We start from the raw sequence: 5,873 nt of genomic DNA on the forward strand, positions 1-5,873 counted from the left end.
GAACAAAATCAACAATGGCAACTCAATAAACATATAAAAATCACTAAACATCAAATTCATTAATCAAAACTCAAAATTGTAAAAGTATATATGTATTGATGAAGGAAATTAAAATATAAGAAAGTGTAGAACAAGTAGTGTAATAAAAGAGAAAATTAAGGAATACTTACAATGGAAATAAGCTAGAGACAAAATCAAAATTGGAGATTGCAAAATTGTAGATAAACCCTAATTACATCCTAAGAAAAATTGAGAGAAAAATCTAAACAAAACTACCTAAAACTACCCTAAGTGTGTTATGTATGGTATGAGTTCTTAGGTTGTATGGTTGCTAGCCCCTCCTTTATAAGCTTTAAACCCTTCAAAATTGGGCCAAAAAGCCTCCCAAATCGCATGCTTCTCTTCCACCCTTATCAAGTCATTCCAACCTATTACCCCTGAAATCACTCATCAAAATATCAAGGCATCGAATGGAATGAAAGTGGAATAAAATTGATCAAATTAAGCACAAAATAGCATGTTTCCACAATTGGACATAAATTTTTTTGGACGAATTTTGAGACGAAATTGAAATAAATTTCGAACAAATTAGAGACAAATTTTTTTTTTCAAACAAAATTGGGACGAATTTATTTTGTCCCAAAAAGCCTTGTTGCTAATTTACATTTTGTCTGAAATTTCGTCCGAAATTTTTTTAGACGATTTTGTGACAGATTTCGAATAAGCATTTATCTGCTACATTTCTAACTATTATGATGTATTTTAGACGAATTTTAGACAGATTAGCCAACATAAAGATAATGTATTTCAGACAAATTTCAAACGTAAAAATATTTTATTTTAGACAAATTTTAAACAAAAATATATTTTATTTCAGACAAATTTCTAAAGAAATTTAGTCAAATATAACAAATTTTTTTCAAACAAATTTTAGACAAATCAAATATCTCTTTTCAATTAAATTTCAGACAAATTTAATTTAAAAGAATTGACGTATTTGAAACAAATTTCATACAAAACAAAAAATTATTTTCGCACAAATTTTCTACAAATTTAATATAATATTTCAAACAGTTTTCAAACAAAATTTGCTATTTAATATATAAATATTTTAGAAAATAAATTGTATTCGATTTGCTTTCTATATTAAGACCATCATAATCATTTTTTTCATATTACATCATCAAAATTATAAACACATAATAAAATCATGAAAAAGTTAATTAACATAAAAGAGTTAAAAAAATATTTATTATTAAAATATTTTTATCCATAAATATAATCAAACTAAAATAAGAAAAAAATACTTAAACTAAAACAAAGAAAGCCTTTAAAAAGGTCAAATATCATGAATAAAATAAAATGTACTAAATCGAAATTATAAACACATAATAAAGTCATGAAAAAGTTAATTACCATAAAAGAGTTAAAAAAATATTTATTATTAAAATACTTTTATCCATAAATGTAATCAAACTAAAATAAGAAAAAATACTTAAACTAAAACAAAAAAGCCTTTAAAAAGGTCAAATATCATGAATAAAATAAAATGTACTAACTAATTCACCTAAAAATTTCTTAATCTAAATCAGAAAAAACATATACTCCTAACTTCAATCACTTATGTTATCATCCTCATCATCACTAGAGCTTGTCCCAAACTCATCTTCTGCAGGATCAGACAAAGTTGAAGGAAGTAGGGGATTCAACTTTTTATACAAAGCATGAATTATCTTTTTAGTAGAACCAATTCTTTTTTGTTGAACCTTTAGTTGACATCCTTGATCTTTTAACTTATGCTCGGCATTATTCAAATTAACCTTTTGCTCTGACCACTGGAGAATACATAAACCAAAACAAAATGTTAAATTCAAAGACATTGGCAAATGATAGAAAAAGAAAAGTGTTAATAAAGTTGAAATAAAACTACTAACAGTGTTAATAGGATCAAGAGTTTGTATTGAATCAACAGCACGAGGGGAAAGAAGCTGAGCTTTCTTCAATATGTCTGAAAACTAAATTAAGGTAAAAAAGTATACAAGTATCTAGACTTCACCATACAGTTCTCGCAAGTTAAGGCTATTACATGAAATAATCGCTTAATAGGACCCTGAAATAATCGCTTAATAGGACCCAGCCAATAACTTCAATAAAAATTCATGTATAAAACAGAAAATAATATAGCAAGAAGAATGCTAGCAGCAAAACTAATCAGAAGAAATCCAGATTTCCACCTCAATATCAGTACTTGAATATAAATATATATTTGATTTAATCCTAAGGCGTTCTGCTCTGATACCAATTTGCTCAAGGCTCTGTCACATGACACAAAACAAAATAAATGCAACCAAATTAGAGAAGGTTAACTGACTCTAAACCCAAAGCACAGTCACAAATCAAATATTAAACTTCAGTGCCCACATCAGAAAAATCAAATATTATCCCAAACTACAATACCAGGATGCAGGAAAGAAACCCAATAAAAGCTAACCTCTTCACCAGACACATATAAAACTCGAGATGCTTTGCCTTCACTGCAACCCTTTTCTATCATTGTTGCCATCTTCCAATCAAATTGTGACAATAAAAGAAAGCATTACTGGTAAGAGTTGTGTATCCTCTTAAATTAAAAGAAATCAAATTGAACTCCTCCCAAGTCCAATCAGCAAAATCTGAAACAAGATAGATAATAATAACATTACAACCACAAGATCGATTCTGTTACAAGTGAGCCAATCATTTCACTTCATTTGTATCCTCTTAATTTAATTTTTGGCATTGCGGATGCGATCTAGAAAGAACTTATTGTATAAATATTGGTCTCATAAAATTTTAGTACCAGAAATAAAATCTCTCACATAAGGACATATTTATAAAGTTTAACTTTAATGCACTTTCAGGTTAAGCAATTTTAGACATGCATTCAATTAGGTAAAGTCACCTAGCAAAAGTAAACTACTTTTTTACATTGATTGTATGAATGAGAACAGTTGTAATTGAGCAACTATGTAAAAATTTTAGATTATTTTACTCGCATCAAAATTGGATTTATTTTGAGCTTATTTTTCGTAAAAGCTTACCATAATAAGATGCACCAACTAAGTTAGATCATAGCTCTTGACTCAAATTAAAAAAATACCTTTTGCACTTGCTCTTCAAGACAGTAGAAGAAGAAGGATTGATGTGCCAATTCCTCTTCCTCTGATCTGCTTTAATTACAGACCAATTTTCTGCACCAGCCTTACCTTATCTTCCTCCTAAAGAAATCACATAAATGTTTAGCAATCTTTATGGAATATCCAATGTGAATATGGAAAAAAAACATATCAATATATTTAAGAGTTTTCCCCTTGAATAACAATATGATCAAGTAACTACAAGATACCATGAATGAATACCAATTATATTAGATACCATCAAGATAAGCACTTGGACGAATAAATAATACTATGAAAAGTCAAATGCTTCAACCGCTCCTATCAATTTCTAATACGAAGACAGAAGTGTGTGTATCTTATCTATCTTGTCTAATGATGTTGTACTAGTAATTGAAGTTAATATACAATAATGTTTTTGTCCTATTATATCACATGGTGTACATATGATTCTCTGCTACGCGTTATCCAATAAATTTTGGTGAGGCTCACTAATGCATTTGAAAGAAAACAAAATACAAAATGCTAGAAGAGTGCAAATTAAACAAGATTCTTTAATTCCAGAACAAACTATTCACCATTTCTTTATTTCTATTTTCTCTATCCCACATGCTTTATATATACACATAGAAACTATGGTTACAAGCTTAACCCTGGCACTTAAATTTAACTTTCTAATTGCTCCAAAAATTTTAATAAGTACCAACTATTTTTCTATTATCAATACTACCTATTTCAAAGCACAATTTATTAGAAATGAGAAAAATATCATGAATTCAATTATCAGAAGTTAGAATGCAAAATGAAGAAACAATAACACAATACCCACCAAGTTAACAATGAAAGTAAGCACCAACCACAAACCTCGTCATAATCAAACTCTAAAAATTTAAAAAACTCATCAACAAAACATAACAAACAAATGATCAAACAGAGAATATGCATAGTAATATTTTTCCAGAAAGATATTTGTCCTCTTCTTCATTTTGGTTATGATGCACAACATACAAGACCAATCCTACAATAGCAGATAAGCCAAGGAGTACCTAGATCCAGCAAGAGAACCTTCGCTAACCAGGTGCTGAAAATTGGAAGCTCATCGTCGGATCTTTTGGTAGCTGCACAACAGGTCCATCAAGCCCTAAAATCATTTATTCTCCAGCAATCAGAAGCATGCCTCAAGCCCCAATAGAATAAAAAAGGGAAAAACTGACCTGGAAAACAAGGGAAGTCAAGGGTTCATATTTCATAGCATGGTGGACGAAGTGAAGCCGCAGGGACAATGCGACGCGAACGGAGGTTCAGACGACGTGACGCGACACGAACAGAGACCGAAGGTGCGGGAACTGGCAGACACAGATGAGCCAACAACGAGAAGAGAGAACGGCGTCGACGACAATACACGACACACGCACAGAACTTTTGGAGGCGACGATGCAGTGACGAAGACGAAGCAGAGGACCGATGATCGTGGCAGCAACCGTGCGGTGGCGGTGGCTGGTGGTTCTTTTGGGACTGTGAGATTGACAAAGTAAGGCTGAGTGAGGCTGAGACTTGAGAGTTGAGAGGGAGATTGAGAGATGGAGACGGTGAGGTTTGAGAGATTGCTAATTTAGCGTTTTTTTTTATATATAAATCAGCAAAACGAACCGGCTGGTTATTTAAAACCACCGGTTGACCGATTTTTTATCAAAACTGTCCGGTCTAAACCGGTCATCACCAGTTCTTTTCTTTCTTCGGTCAAACACTTCAACCGGACCGACTACCTGACTGGTTCATCAGTTTTTTGGTCGAATCGGTCGGTCCGATCTGATTCTTATAACTATGGATTCACAGCCAAGGAACAAAAAATAATGGCCCTTATCATAAGAACAGAGAAACAGAGGGAAGAAATAGTTACCTTGTACTATTCATGGTAAGGGTTGAGCGCCGATTGAGGGATAGGCAGTGATGGTTGAGCGCCGATTGAGGGATAAGCAACAATGTCTTTAGTGTTTAGGGTTTACGACAGACAGCGCCGATTGAGAAAGGGCACGCCGATGTAGGGTGTGCCGACGAAGCAGTGACGACGGAGCAGTGCCGACGGAGCAGCGCCAATAGAGGATTACGAGAGAGGGTGCGAGGTTGCGAATATGAGGAGGAGGCTTGCGGTTAGGGTGCGAGGGTTGCAACAGAGTGGGTGCGAAAAAGAGGGTGCGACGGAGGGCTACAAGATAGGGATCGGAGAGAGGGCTGGGTGCAAGGGTTATAAGCAATAATAAAGGTTCTCAACACTGATGAAGATGAAGGGCTCGGAGAGAGGGCTGGGTGCGAGGGTTTTCATAGCAGTGATGAAGATGAAGGGCTGGGTGCCGAAAAGCCTTTGATGTATTCATTTGTATTTTCTTTTTTTAATTTTTAATATATCTTAATCTTATATGAAAAAAGTATATGTTTTATACTAAATGTTAAAAAATTTTCAATAAACATTTGAAATTTGTTTGAAAACTGATGCACTTTCAAACAGAAATTACAAATGATGTTATTTTCATCCCAAATTTGCGAAAAAAAATTTTAGCTACTTCGAAGGATAAGCTATAGTAAAAGCATTTAAGACTAATTATAGACAAATTTGGGATAGAATTAACATTTTTTAAAATGCGTCCCAAATTCGTCTGAAATTATTGCGTATATTCAGATAGAATACAGACGAATTATAGTTTTTATCCAAAATATATT

The 5,873-nt window shown here is 32.6% G+C and overlaps 2 long non-coding RNA genes across 3 annotated transcripts; both read right to left on the reverse strand.

The window, feature by feature from the left end:
- Positions 2,435–4,709, reverse strand: LOC107648066. 2 transcript variants are annotated; one of them, XR_002348453.1, is made up of 3 exons: positions 4,672–4,709; positions 3,140–3,257; positions 2,435–2,672 (listed from the first exon to the last, which is right to left on the reverse strand). It is a non-coding gene; the product is annotated as an uncharacterized LOC107648066 (long non-coding RNA). The 2 variants fall into 2 exon arrangements; XR_002348454.1 differs by having other exon boundaries at positions 2,435–2,547; positions 3,081–3,257.
- Positions 3,267–4,458, reverse strand: LOC107648067. The gene is made up of 3 exons (XR_001621712.2): positions 4,370–4,458; positions 4,231–4,296; positions 3,267–3,609 (listed from the first exon to the last, which is right to left on the reverse strand). It is a non-coding gene; the product is annotated as an uncharacterized LOC107648067 (long non-coding RNA).

The sequence above is a fragment of the Arachis ipaensis genome, chromosome B06, assembly GCF_000816755.2.
Source record: "Arachis ipaensis cultivar K30076 chromosome B06, Araip1.1, whole genome shotgun sequence".
In the NCBI taxonomy this organism is placed as follows: Eukaryota; Viridiplantae; Streptophyta; class Magnoliopsida; order Fabales; family Fabaceae; genus Arachis; species Arachis ipaensis.